Source organism: Crinia signifera, chromosome 3, assembly GCF_055691185.1.
Source record: "Crinia signifera chromosome 3, ASM5569118v1, whole genome shotgun sequence".
Lineage (NCBI taxonomy): Eukaryota > Metazoa > Chordata > Amphibia > Anura > Myobatrachidae > Crinia > Crinia signifera.
In genome coordinates, this window is record NC_139219.1 from 39,126,361 (window position 1) to 39,140,686 (window position 14,326).

The window sequence follows — 14,326 nt, forward strand, 5'->3', positions numbered from 1 at the left end:
GGGATGTGCGCTGCTGCTGCGCCTGTCACAGTGTGTGACAGCCAGGCAGCAGCGCTGGCAGCAGAGGGGAAAGAGGAATGAGTGCAGCAGCAGCAGTGGGGTCGGGACACTCCGGAAGACAGCAGCAGCAGCAGGGGAAGTCCTGGTCTGCACCTTCCTTCCTCACTGCGGTGCTGAGCCCCTCCCCCTGATCTCTGCATCAGGGTCAGGACAGCATGTGCTGAGCAGTGATTGGAGGAGCACGGCACATACTGATTAGAAGAGATCACCTGATTGGTGGAGCATATCATTAATCTCCACTGACCCCTGGAACACAGAGGAAGGATCTCACAGCACATGGCTTCCTCTGTAAGTTACTGCACCCAGCACCTTGCCTATTCTGCCTCTGTAGCTCCTGTCTCTCTGCAGCCTCTCTCTCTCCCTCTCTCTCCCCTCATCTCTCCTACCCCATCCTTACCCAGCATCTGCCCTCCTCTCCCTAGCCAGTACCTCTCCCTGCCCAGCATTTGTCTTCCCTCTCAATGCCCAGTATCTGCCCCCCTATCCCTGCCCAGTTTCTGTCCCCCCCATCTCCCTGCTCAGCACCTGTCCCCTCTCCTTCCCAGTATCTGCCCCCTATCCCTGCCCAGTATCTGCCTTCCTCTCCCTGCTCAGCACCTGTCCCCCCTCCTGCCCAGTATCTGCCCCCTTCTCCCTGCCCACATATGCTCCCCCTACTGCCCAGCATCTGTCTCACCCCTCCCTGCCCAGCACCTGTCCCAACTCCTGCCCAGTATCTGCCCCTCTCTCCCTGCCCAGCATCTGTCCCCCTCCCTGCCCAGTATCTGCCCCCTCTCCTTGTTCAGCATCTGTCCCACCTCTCCCTGCCCCCCTTTCCCTGTCCAATATCTGCCCCCTCTCCCTGCCCAGTATTTGCCCCCTCTTCCTGCCCAGAATCTGCCCCCTCTACCTGCCCAGAATCTGCCCCCTCTACCTGCCCAGAATCTGCCCCCTCTACCTGCCCAGCATCTGTCACTCATCTCTCGTCCAGTATCTGCTCTCCTATCCCTGCCCAACATCTGTCCCCATCTCCCTTCCCAGCATCTGTTCCCCCCACCTGCCCAGTATCTGCCACCCTCTCCCTGCCCAACATCTGTCATCCCTCTCCCTGCCCAGCATCTGTCCCCCCTCCTGCGCAGTATCTGCCCCCTCTCCCTGCCCAGCATCTGTCCCCCCTCCTGTGCAGTATCTGCCCCCTCTCCCTGCCCAGCATCTGTACCCCATCTCCCCACATCTATACCCCCTCTCTCTCTCCCTAGCATCTGCCCCTCTCTCTCCAGATGTACCCCCCTATTTTTGCCCATCATATGTGAATCTGCACTACTGGGAGTTATGTATAAGGGGCAAAACTACTGTGGGTGTTTTAAGTGGCAGCACTGTTGGCATTATGTTTCAGGGGCACTACTTATGTGGGCATTGTGTATAAGGGACACTACTATGTGGTGTATTGTGAATCAGAGGCACCATATGTGAAGTAAATTAAAATGTGCTACTTTATGGTGTCATTAAATTGGTGGTACTACAGTGCATCTATGCCCCTTCCTTATGATACCAAACCCTTTATTTGTGTGCACTGTCCCTATATTGAATATGGGAGGGCGCAAATATATAGTTTGCAGGAGGGCGCGCGGACACGTAGCACCGGCCCTGTTCAAAGTAGACCCCCAGCAAGTGCTTCAATAATAATATGCATGTTCTTAGTTGCTGATGGTGGTCTGTAATTAAGCAAATGTCAGTCTATCACAGTAGTGGGGGATATTTGTCTCACGTCTTTGAGATAATCCAAACCACACTCATTTAGAAACAGTGCAGATAATGTGGTTTAGAGATCACATTTCAGTAAATAAATGAGTGAGACTGGATTTGCAAAGCTTTACCTGCTACAAAGAGACTAAACCTGGTAATACAAACAAAATTGTACAGTAGTTGAAAGATGATATTGGAATAAGAATACAATGACTAATGAATATTCCCAAATTACCATGTAGTATGACTCATCATTTCAAGATCAATTACAATAAGAATATAATTTGTAATTAAATATTGTTGAAGCATATAATACTACAATTTTACATGGTTAAATAGATTATGCGACTACCCAGTTGAAAAATAAAGATAGTATGATCAAATACAGTAAGTTATAAAACAAGTTGGGGATGGGGGTGGGTGGGGAAATCCGTCCAATACTCTCAGTCCTTACTAGGAGGTAAATTGGCATTCCTCTATGTATTTGGAGAAACAGCTTTGCAATATTCGCTTTACCAAACATCCCAGAAAATGCATACACTCAATTGGTGGAGGTGCATGCATATCTAAGTGACTCTCAGGTCACTTAGATTTGTGTGCACACTCGACAGGAAATGGGCGCACCCACGTCACGGGTGATTTCCATGGGAACGCCCGGCGTTTCCCTGGGAACACCCATGAAACGCTGGCAGTTCCCATGGGCGAATCCCCTGGACTGCCACCCCATGCCCTAAGTTCGCAAACTTGGGTGCATAGAAAGGACTCTCAGGGTGTGTGCACCCTGCGTCTGCACATGCGCAGAAATACGTCTGCGCAGACTCAAAACATTGTTCGCAGAGGGGACCGAATGAATTACAATAACCCCCTGTTTGTCTGATTTTAATGCACAAATATTTATGATATTAATATATGATATTAATATTATTAATAATAAAGAACATAGAACTTAGCTTCAGTTTATATTTAATATGAAATTGCAGTGATAACTCTGTGTGAGTAAGTTATTTATACCGCTCATTTTCTCCAGGACTCAAGGCGTTTCTGTGTGTAATCGAAAAAACGTCTTGCTTAAATACATGTTGTGAGAAATTTTGTCTGAGATAGTCCAAAGATTTCTTAGGGTTTTTTTTTATATTTTAAGTTGAAAACACTTGGAAAAAATGCATGGAATAAATGGTAGGTCAATTGATGCTGCTTTCAGACCGCCAAACTGGCTTTGACCAGGTATTTTAAAACGTTTCTATAAACGGGTCTGCCAGCTAAAACCCCTTTCACACCGCATGTCTTTAAACGGTATTTCAGTGCAGTTTTTGTTCCTTCACAACACTGAACCCGTCTTAACCCATAGAAAACAGTGGATGAAAAAAACGAGTCTGAAATGGGTAGGACCCTGCTTTATTACTGTTTAGAAATACCAGTTCAATAGAACCGGTAAATTCACTTTGCACCTTTCAGACTGCACAAATTACCGTTTTAAAAAGGTAAAAAAACTGCAAAATAACGGGTAAAAAGTGCGGTCTGAAAGGGGTATAAGTGTTTGCCTTTGATTGTTTTTCATATGACATAAATGCTTAGAAGTTGGCTAGCAAGTGTCATACAGAACTTTTTTTTTTGTTCATCAATGTATTATATAATTTATTATATAGTCTTGGATATTATAATTTCACTGTACAGACAATGGTAGACTTGAATTGGGTCAGGCTTACTTAGTCAGACTAGCCTTGCTGGGTTCGGTGCTCTAATTCAGCTTTTTTTTCTGTGGCCAATGCTCCTGTCAATCTTTTTCATTTGTTTGGGTTGCTGGCACAAGTGCCATCCAAAGGTGGCGACCAGAAATCCACTCATCAACATACATTATATGGACAATTATTGAATTCAATAATTTCAATCATACCTGTTGCCACAAATATATAAAATCAAGAGCCTAGCCATGCAGTCTCCATTTGCAAATATTTGTGATTCAAAATGGGTAATTCTGAAGAGTTCAGTGACCTTAAGCGTGGTACTGTGATAGGGTGCCCCTTTGTGTGGTACTGTGATAGGATGCCGCCTTTGTGTGGAACTTTGATAGGATGCCGCCTTTGTATGGAACTGTGATAAAATGGTTCAGAAAATTTCACCCCTGGTGGATATTCCGCGGTCATCTGTAAGTGACAACAGCAACTTAGCCATGAAGCAGAAGACCTTATAAAATCACAGAGCACTTCGGCAACTGCTAAGGCGCAGAACTTCCACTGGCATTAATGTAAGCTGAGGGAGTTAATGGACTGGGTTTTGATGGCAGAGCAGCTGCATGCAAGCCTCTCCTCACCAAGTCCAATGCCAAGTGTTAGATGGAGTGGTTTAAAGTACACCGACACTGGACTGTGGTGCAGTTGAAACATGTTCTGTGAAATGAATCATGCTTCTCTGTCAGATTGGTGAGTCTGGGTTTGGAGAATGCCCGGATAATGTTACCTGCCTGCCTGTATTATGCCAACTGTGAAGTTTGGTGGAGCACGGATAATTGTATTGGCTTCTTTATAGGCCTCTTATCTCCAACGAAGGGCAATCATAACATACCAAGATGTTTTGGACAAGGCTATGCTTCATGGCAACAGTTTGGGGAAGGCCATTTTCTATTCCAACATGACTGTACCACTGTGCCCCAATGGTGATGTAGTTGGCTGAGCTCGCACCCAACGGTGATGTCAGCTGGCCTGGCCCACCCATTTCATGCTGCCTCCGTTCTCCATCGCCCTGCCCTGGCCAGTTCCTAGAAGGAAACAGGAAACAGCATCAGCTCCAAGCACTGCCTCCACTACCACCCCCGTTTAATGTCCAAAATTTGGTGTCCAAATCCCAGGTGCGATACGTTGTTTTAGGTGTGAAGGGGGTATTATTGACTCAACCCAAATAATTACTACATAAAATAGTCTACATTAAAAACATATATCAATCTAAAACAATAATTGCTTAATTTTAGATCTATAATACCACTTTCACAGTGCCGAAACGTTTCAAAAACCGGTATTTTTAAAAGGCATTTAAAACGGGACTGAGCCTTCACATTGCAGTAGATTACCGTTTTAAATACCGTTTAAGTACCATTCACATCAGTCAACCCATTTAATCCCCTGAACAGCTCTCATCTCCCAGGGATGGCTTGTTGATCTTTTGCCACTACTGGCTGGATCCGACATTGTGCAGTGTGTATGGTTGGCGTCATGCATTGTGCAGTGTGTGTGGTTGGCGTCATGTATTGTGCAGTGTGTATGGTTGGAATCATGCATTGTGCAGTGTGTATGGTTGGCATCATGCATTGTGCAGTGTGTATGGTTGGCGTCCAGTGGCGTAGCTTGGTTTGGGGCGCCCCCCCCCCCCGCCATTAATGCAGACGGACCACGATAAAATGGCCGCCCCCATACCGCAGACAGTTTTAGAGAACTGGCTGCTTTATGGGGCGGCCATTTTATTGTGGTCCGTCTCCATAGAATTGATTGAAGCCAGGAGGGGAGCTGGGACGCGCAGACAGGTAAGCCTGCGGGGGATGGGGGGCAGGGGCATTACTATAGCACCGCAGCCCCTCGGCGCCCCCACATGCACAGCGCCCCCCCGCGACCGCGGGGGCTGCGGTGCTATAGTTACGCCACTGTTGGCGTCATTACATAGGTAGTAACAAGACATTGGTTCCTCCAGCACACTGAATAGTATTAGTAACCAATCTTGAACACTACATGATAATAGAATTCAGAGATTCATTACATAGTTACATATTAGGTGAGGCTGAATAAAGACTTGCGTCCATCTAGTTCAACTTATGTTTATAATAGTTTATCCCTTGTTGTATAGTATGTTCTGATATTTTAAAGACAGATTTTGTTACTTATTCGTACCCGTGGATGTTTTCAACCAATAAATGTTTATCCAACCTTATTTTAAATTTATTTATAGTGTCTGCCGACACCACTTCTCCAGGAAGAGAGTTCCAAAGTTTGACTGTTCTGACTGTAAAGAAATCTTTTCTTCTAGATTAACAATTTTTTTTTCTTTTAATCTAAACTTGTGCCCTTGCGTCCTAGATTCCTGTTTAGCAGAAAAAATGGTGTTTGACAGTTCCTTATATTGGCCCCTAATGTATTTATACATATTGAGCATGTCTCCCCTTAAACATCTCTTCTCTAGTGTAAATAGTCCCAGATTGCTTAAGCTTTCCTTGTAGCTTAAAGTCTCCATTCCCCTAATAAGCTTTGTTGCTCTTCTTTGGAATTTTTCTAATTCTATGATGTCCTTTTTATAATGTAGGGCCCAGAATTGTACTCCGTATTCGAGTTGCGGTCTAACCAATGATTTGTACAGAGGCATAATTACTTTTGAGTCCCTAGTTTCCATGCCCCTTTTAATACATGCTACAGTTTTGTTGGCCTTTTGTGTTGCCATATTACATTGAGCACTACACCCTTTTCGAGTAATAGAACTGAATTACCCAATTCATCCCCGCTTAAGTTATAACTAGCACACTGGTTATGTCTCCCAAGGTGCATGACCTTGCATTTGTCCACATTGAACTTCATCTTCTACTTTTTTGCCCACTCATCTAGATTGTCAAGATCATTTTGAAGCGTGGTGACATCTTCTGATGATTTAATAACTCTGCTCAGTATCATCCTCAAAGATGGATAGATTGCTGAGTAACCCCATCCCAATATCGTTAATAAAAATGTTAAATAAAATGGGCCCAAGAACCGAACCCTGTGACACTCCACTTAGTACTGGAATCATATTTGAAACGGTACTGTTCACGACCACTCTTTGGGCCTTATTCTAGTTCACGCTTTCTGACAAAATCCTTCTTAAGGCCCATACACACTTGCCGATTTTCAGCTGAAAATCGCCTAGTGTGTATGCCCCAGAGATTGCAGACTAGCGATGATGTGCGCTCCCGCATCATCGCTAGCAAAGTGGGCAGTCTGCTGGTTTTACCAGCACATCTAGCGATGATGGCTGGTTTTTCAGCCATCATCGCTAGGTGTGTACGGCCGCCGGGCTGAAAGATAAGAGACTTTCAGCCCAGCTGACCGCCCTGCACACTCCCTCCCTCCCCCTTCTCCATACTCAACGCCGCTCACCAGCGCCGCCCCGCTCGTCTGCCCCGCTCCCTCCCTCTGCCAATACTCACCCGGCCCCGCTCCAACGCTGTCTGCTGTGGCTCACACTGCTGCACGGAGAGCAGGCATCTGACAGGACGCCCCGGACATGGCACACATCTGACAGGTCGCCCCGCCCCCCAGCTGACTGGCCGCTCCCTCCTCCTCCCTGCTGAGTATAGACACAGCCACTGCCCACCAATGTTTTTTAAGGCAGTAATATATACATTGCTGGCACATGCCAGCATTGTATATATTACTGAAACAACGTTATTAATAAGCCACTGCCCACCAATGTAATGTATATGCCAGTAATGTATACATTGCTGGCACATGCCAGCAATGTATATATAACTGGCACCACTGCCCACCAACGTTATGTATTAGCCAGGAATGTATACATTGCTGGCACATGCCAGCAATGTATATATAACTGGCACCCCTGCCCACCAATGTATATTTTGTTTCTACCTATGTGCACGGCAGCAAATGAAATCGCAGCCGTGTAGGTGGGTGGGATTTCACTCTGGCGGTGCGGCATGGGGTGGCGTTTACCCAGGGCTGTGCCATACACCGCAGCGCCCCAGGCGGGGGAGAGGTGGCCTCGCTGCTCACCGGGGGAGGGGGGAGAGGTGATGCGGTGGCCGCCGCCAAGTCCGGGGGTGGGGGGTGTGAAGAGGCCCCTTGGAGGGTCGAGTCCGGGGGAGGGGGGGGGGGGACAGAAATGCACTGAATAAAATGGACCCTGCTCCCACCCTTGGAATTCAAACCCCGCCTATTATGTAAATAGCCTTATAATGAAAGATTTTCAGCAAAGTCTTTTGCTTCCTGAAAATTTTTTGCTCTTTGGGAAAAATAGCTCAGTGTGTACGCACTACTTTGGTGAAAGATATATGTATCAGATTTTGGCAAAGTCTTTTGAAATTAAAATCTACAAGTGTGTATGGGCCTTTAGATGGACAAAACCATGTGCACTGCAGGGGGGGGGGGGGGGCAGATGTAAAATGTGCAGAGAGAATTAGATTTGGGTGAGTTATTTTGTTTCTGTGCAGGGTAAATACTGACTGCTTTATTTTTACACTGCGATATAGATCTCTCTTTGAAGTAAAACCCCACCCAAATCTAATTATCTCTGCCCAAGTAACACCTGCCTCACCTGCAGTGCACATGGTTTTGTCCATCTAAGAAGGATTTTGTCAGAGTGAACTAGAATAAGGCCCATTGTTCTCTATTACACAGCCAGTTCCTTACCCATCTACAGATATTTGCCCCTAATCACAGGTCCTCCATTTTATTTATCAACCTCTTGTGTGGTACGGTGTTGAAGGCTTTAGCAAAATCTAGGAAAATCACATCTACAGCGTTTCCATTATCAAGGTTTTTGCTAATCTCTTCATAGAAACCAAGTAGAATAGTTTGGCATGAATGATTTTTCACAAACCCAGCGTGAGATTTAATAGGATGAGAGATTCAGAAAGTGAGAGATTTGGGAATAAATCTCCAGTTTTTTTAAAGCGGCAATCATTTACACTGCAAAATCAAACGGGTTTTGCAGTGTAAATGATTGCCGCTTTAAAAAACCTGGAGATTTCTTCCCAAATCTTTCACTTTCTGAATCTCTCATCCTATTAAATCTCACCCCCATGCTGGTTATTACTGAGTAAACTATGAAGGTCTAAATATTCCTGGATACCTACCCACTATTGATGTTAAATTAACTGGTCTGTAATTAGCGGGATACTCCTTTTTTCCTTTCTTGAATTATGGCACTACCTCTTCTATTCTCCAGTCTTTTGGTACCTTTCCTGATGATAGTGAATTATCAAAGATATAATGTAGAGATGAATCTAATACCTCCCTTAATTCCATTAGTACCCTAGGATGTATCCCATCTGGCCCAAGTGATTTATTTGTTTTGATTTTGCTGAGCCTCAATATTATTTCCTCGGTAGAGAAATCAATATTGAGGTCCGGCTTGTTCATCCCATTTGTGGTATGTGTGCGTTCCACAGTCTGCTCTCCCTTAGTAAACACTGATGAGAAGAACTAATTTAACAGTTCTGCTTTTCCCTTATCCTCCGTAAAACTTTTTCCAGTGATATCGGTTAGTGGGCCTATGTTGACCTTAATTATACGTTTACTATTTATGTATTTGAAAAACTTCTTGGGGTTAGTTTTGCTTTCAGTGGCTATGCGCTCTTCATAATCCCTTTTAGCTACTTTGATTGCCTCTTTGCAAATTTTATTTCATTCTTTGTATTTGGTGAACACCTCCTCATTTAAGTTATTTTTATAGAATTTAAATGCTCTTGTTTTATTGTTGATTGCTGACCTAACTTTTTTGTCCAACCATGGTGGCTTTTTTTTAATTGAATTTACCCTTATTTACTTTAGGAATGTATTTAATAGTTAATGATTCGAGTACATTGTTTAGAGTATCCCACATTTGCTCAACATTTTTTCCCCTCAAAACCGTTTCCCACACAATTCTTTTTAGGGCTTCTCTGAATAATTTGAAGTTAGCTTTTCTAAAGTTTAGTATTTTTGCCGATACTGTATTTTTGCCGATCCGATGATTACTAAAGTTGACTTCTTGAAACCATGTTGTGGTCACTGTTCCCTAGATGTTCAATTACTTTTGTGTTTGAAACTAGATCTATGTTACTTGTTAATACCAAATCCAATAATGCCTTATTACGAGTTGGAGCTTCTACTGTTTGTGTGATAAACTGGTCTTTTAAGTAAGCTTAGGAACCCACTGCTTCTTGCTGTTTTACATGTTTAGTTTTTTCCAATCAATGTCAGGTGAATTAAAATCCCCCATAATTAATACATCACCCTGATCTGATGATTGTTTGATTTGGTTTAAAAGAAGAGACTCGTCCCTTTCGTTTTTGTTCGTCAGTCTATAGCATACCCCTATTAAAATTTTATTATTAGGTTTTTTGTTATTGTCAGTTATCTCTGCCCACACCGCCTCTGTGTAATCTTCCTCTGTATCTGTGCTCATTTCTTTCTCATATGATGTTAAGTTATTTTTTACATATAGGCACACACCCCCGCCCTTTCTATTTTCCCTATCTTTTCTGTAGAGTGTATATCCCTCCATGGTTAATGCCCAGTTGTGCGACTCATTATACCATGTTTCTGTAATACCAATAATGTCATAATCGTCCCTAGTGACCACAGTTTCTAGTTCCCCGATTTTACCTGCTAAGCTTCTTGCATCAGCCAGTAGGCATTTTAATTCATGTTTATTTTTATTTGCGTCCCTAACATTGTGTTTTATTTCTCCTCTGGACTTATTTGTATTCCTTACTAACTTCCTCGTACCCACCTCCCCCTCAGTAGACTCTCTACAGCCCTCCCCACCATGCCCACTGCCCGACCTATTTACAGTTTTGAAACTTCTTCCGGGTGCACCCGGGAGACAACAGACTGTACGGGGATCACAGATTGCCCTGTCCTTCTGATGATAGAATCCCCTACCACCACTATCTGACTTTGTACCTCACTACCTGTCATCCCCTTTGAACTAGAAGGACCGCTCCTCTGGTTGCTAGAGGGAGCAGTCTCCTCCAGCTCCGTCATTTTGTCGCTATCCTCCACAGAAACTTAATCCAACCGGGTGAATTTATTCGGGTGTGATAGATTCGAGTTGTCATGCCTGTCCCTCCTGACACTCTTTTTCCTCTTTCTGACCGTGACCCAGCTGGCTACCTGTTCGTCCTCACCTACCGGTGACCCCATCTGCAACTCCTCCGCCCTTCTATCTAAGCTTTGCTCGAGATAATCGCTGAACGGTCCGCTCTAGATCAGTGACCTGGGCTTCCAGGGCGGACGTTCACTCACATCTCTTGCAGATGTATTTGCACTGGGACTTTTGCTCCAGGTGCGCATACATTTTGCATGACATGCACTGAGTGAGATTCTCAATCTGGGCCCCACCCATTTTATCTACCTCCCTGCGACTAACCCCCTAGTATACAGTAGAAAATTAAATTACAATGCAATTACACACTACAAGTTAATTTCTATCAAAATATAAGAAAGTTGATACTTATCTGTTCCTGCAGCTGTGTCACGCTCCTGTGTCCTCACACCTGATGTGTCTGCAGCAGCGACAGCAGGGCTTTTATCTCGGTCCTCTGGTCTCCTGCGGTTACCAGCTGTCTTGCAGTTTGCTGACACTCCACTCTGTATCCGTCCGCTACCTCTGTAATTTCTTCCAGTTGCACCTTGTCCTCAGTGGCCCACACTAAAGGTGCCCATACACTGCCTGCAACGTCTCGCAGCAGTGTACGGACACGCGATGGACTGCAAGCCGCCGGGACCTTCCGGCGGCAGGGACACATGCGATCCGTTGTGATGGATCGCATGCGTCACTGCTTAGCGCCCGTCCCAGAACGGGTGGTCGGACGGCCAGCCGGTCCGACCACCTAGCCGGGTCCGATGCGCACGGGACCGCGCATCGGACCCGACTACATGTCAGGGAGAGGCGATTTGTTCCGATTTAACGGGCCGTTTGGTCGCAATCGGTCGAAATCGGACCAAATCGCCTTGATGTATGCCCAGCATAAGATCATGCAGCACACTGTGTACCTGCACTTTGTGGACCCTTTAGCAGGTCAGGCACCTGGGCTTCAAGCAAAGAGAAAAATAAATAAAACAGAAACAGAAGGGACAGAAGCCTCTTGCAACCTGGTTTCACCCTTCCTGGATGTAACTCCTTCTTAGTTATAACTCTGCACTTAAACAGTGGCACTTTAATCAATGGCAGTTCAAATTCACAAGCTCCTTCAATTTCACAAATATTTATTACCTTTAATAACATACATTTGTTACTTTTACTATTTCTACGGTATGTTCCTAATAATAAAAAGATAACAACTGATAAATAGTTGTACTACTTGGCATTCAATGAGTTATGCCCAGTACACACAGTGCGAATCAGTGTCACTTTTGATTTCATTTGAACTATATAGTTCGAATCGACATTGACCCTGAATCGCACAGTGGCATTGGGATCGTAAGCATAAATAGACTGTGAAGCCAAGTCTATTTCTGCTTTGATCTGCTAGAAGGAAGGTCATGCTGCTCAATTCAGCATACCCCCCTACCGCGTGCGCGTCCCTCCCAAATTCAGAGTAAGATTTTTTTTGTTTATTTTTTTACTAATCACAACCTATAATATTCCTGATAGAAATTTAGAGTAACCTAGTAGGAAATGGTTACTGTGTATATAAGAGTGTACACACCCGTACGTTGCGTATTGCTCCCTTGCTCTGACAAAGCATTTGTTCTTTTTGGTTTTAGGGACACCTAATCCTCCATCTGTCTCCTGTATTGAAACGGATCTGTGAAGCTATAAATTGTTTGAATCCCAACACACTCAAAGTAAGTATACCTGATTCTAGGGGGTACATCTACTAAGATGGCAGTTCTACTGAAGATGGGGTGTTGCCCACAGCAACCAATCAGATTCTCTCTATTATCTTCTAGAAGGTGCTAAATAAATAATTAGAATCTGTTTGGTTGCTCTGGGCAACATCCCATCTTCAACAGAACTCCTATCTTAGTTAATTTACCACAAGGTCTTTGGGCCTTATTCTGATCGGTGCGGCCGGATCCGAATATGCGGCCAGGACCGTGCGTGCGAAACCCCGCCTTCCATACGGATCGCCAACTCCGTCCGTACGCGGTAAGAAGCTGGCCGAACGGACCGCACGTGTATTTTTCATGGAATACGCCTCCTCCATCTCAGGGAACCTCCCCCATCATTCGATGGTTGCAGACCATCGAATGCAGGACCGAGTGGTCCACCAGCTCCCGCAACCTCAGACCACACGGACATTTTTCCGTGCAAAAGCAGGGATCTGGGCGGGCAGCTGACATCCGGCGATGTCATATGTCCGCCCCCTACACGTGCGTCACAGCCGCATTACCATACGTACGCCCAGCGTTTGCATGGGAACGCCCATGAAACGCGGGGCGTATGCATATGGTAATGAGCCCAAATAGCCCTTCACGCCCCTCTCCACCCCCTGTTCGGAGTGTTCACATTTCATGCGGGATTTGGCCGTACGCCCCGCTCGCACATGCGCAGAGACGCCTCTGCACATGCGCAGACACAAAACATCGGCGGCACGTACGCACGCGGATATTACCGCACCAACCAGAATAAGGGCCTTTATTATTTGTGGTAAAACATAACTGACTCTTGTTTTATAGGTTGGGGACTTTTTCTTATACAAGAAAAAACCTATCACACCCTGTAATGGATGTCACAATTCTTAATTCAAAAATAGTGATGCAAATTGCTGCACTTATGAAACCATATGTAATGGGACTCCTTGGATAAACAAAACAGAGGGGCAGATTTATTAAGCTCGGTGAAGTGATAAGGTGTCTTGTTTTTATCACTGGCCAATCAGCTCCTGACTCTGAAGTTACAGGCTTGGTTTGAAAAATGACAGGTAGGAGCTGATTGGCCAGTAATAAAAACCAGACACTTTATCACTTCACCGAGCTTAATAAATCTACCCAAGAATTAGTTATTATTTAGGGCAGTATAACATATACTGGATAAAAGCCATTTATAGGTTTGAAAGAAAGGAGCCAGAACCAAAAAAAAGCAAGTATGGTAAATGTGGTATGTAAAAGTAAATATTACTCGATTAGAGCCAGGCTTCAAAAAGTGATAAAATGAAGAGTGATAAACTATCAGCCAATCAGCTCCTAGCTGCAATTATGAATGGAGCACAATAGTCATTGACTGTAAATCTATACAAACGATTTAGGCAGCTTGTGTGTGTGTGTGTTGTGCGTTTGTTGTGCTGGAAAGCGTTCGTGAATGCCATCTACAGAAACTAGTTATTTCCTCACTATCTATAGTCTACTACTAGAGTGTTGCATTTAGATGTAATTGTTCACTATAATCATAGCAGCCAATTACCTTGTGTGATGTTATATGTCTATTTCTGATTGGTTGTTGCACACATGTTCTGTTGTATATGTTATATACAGATGCTTCTTTTATCTTCTCTCCATACGCATATTTAATCATGCGATAGGAAATGGTTAAACCTTACCTCAAAAGGAGATAAAGGAAATAAAATAAGGTTCTGTGAGAAATGAAAATGGCCTATATACCATACACATGGTCATGTACAAATTTAACAAATGTGGATTTTCCACACAAAAGTGCACGTGCCCATTGTGCTTATCCTGCCTGCACCTGTTTAATCGCTTTCCATGACAATATGAAGGATTCTGGTCCTTAATAGTAATGCATATGTTGGCAATAATAAAAATGTCAGTTGGAAGTGCTGCTCTTGCTAAATAACCTACTCCTGTAATTATTGGCAAAAATCTATTCAGATTAAACATAGAATAAAGATGTTAGACTACCCTGT

General features: G+C 44.4%; 1 protein-coding gene across 6 annotated transcripts in view; it reads left to right on the plus strand.

Annotated features, from left to right (window-relative positions):
• TRERF1 (transcriptional regulating factor 1) overlaps positions 1-14,326 on the plus strand; it is a 171,195-nt gene that overhangs the window by 101,465 nt on the left and 55,404 nt on the right. For 5 of the 6 annotated variants that reach the window (XM_083175677.1, XM_083175673.1, XM_083175672.1 and 2 more), the window contains one exon: positions 12,228-12,308. The gene's annotated coding sequence lies outside the window, so the exon portion shown is untranslated. Of the gene's footprint in view, positions 1-312; positions 349-12,227; positions 12,309-14,326 lie in introns of those variants that run through there. The other variant, XM_083175676.1, reaches the window with a different exon arrangement.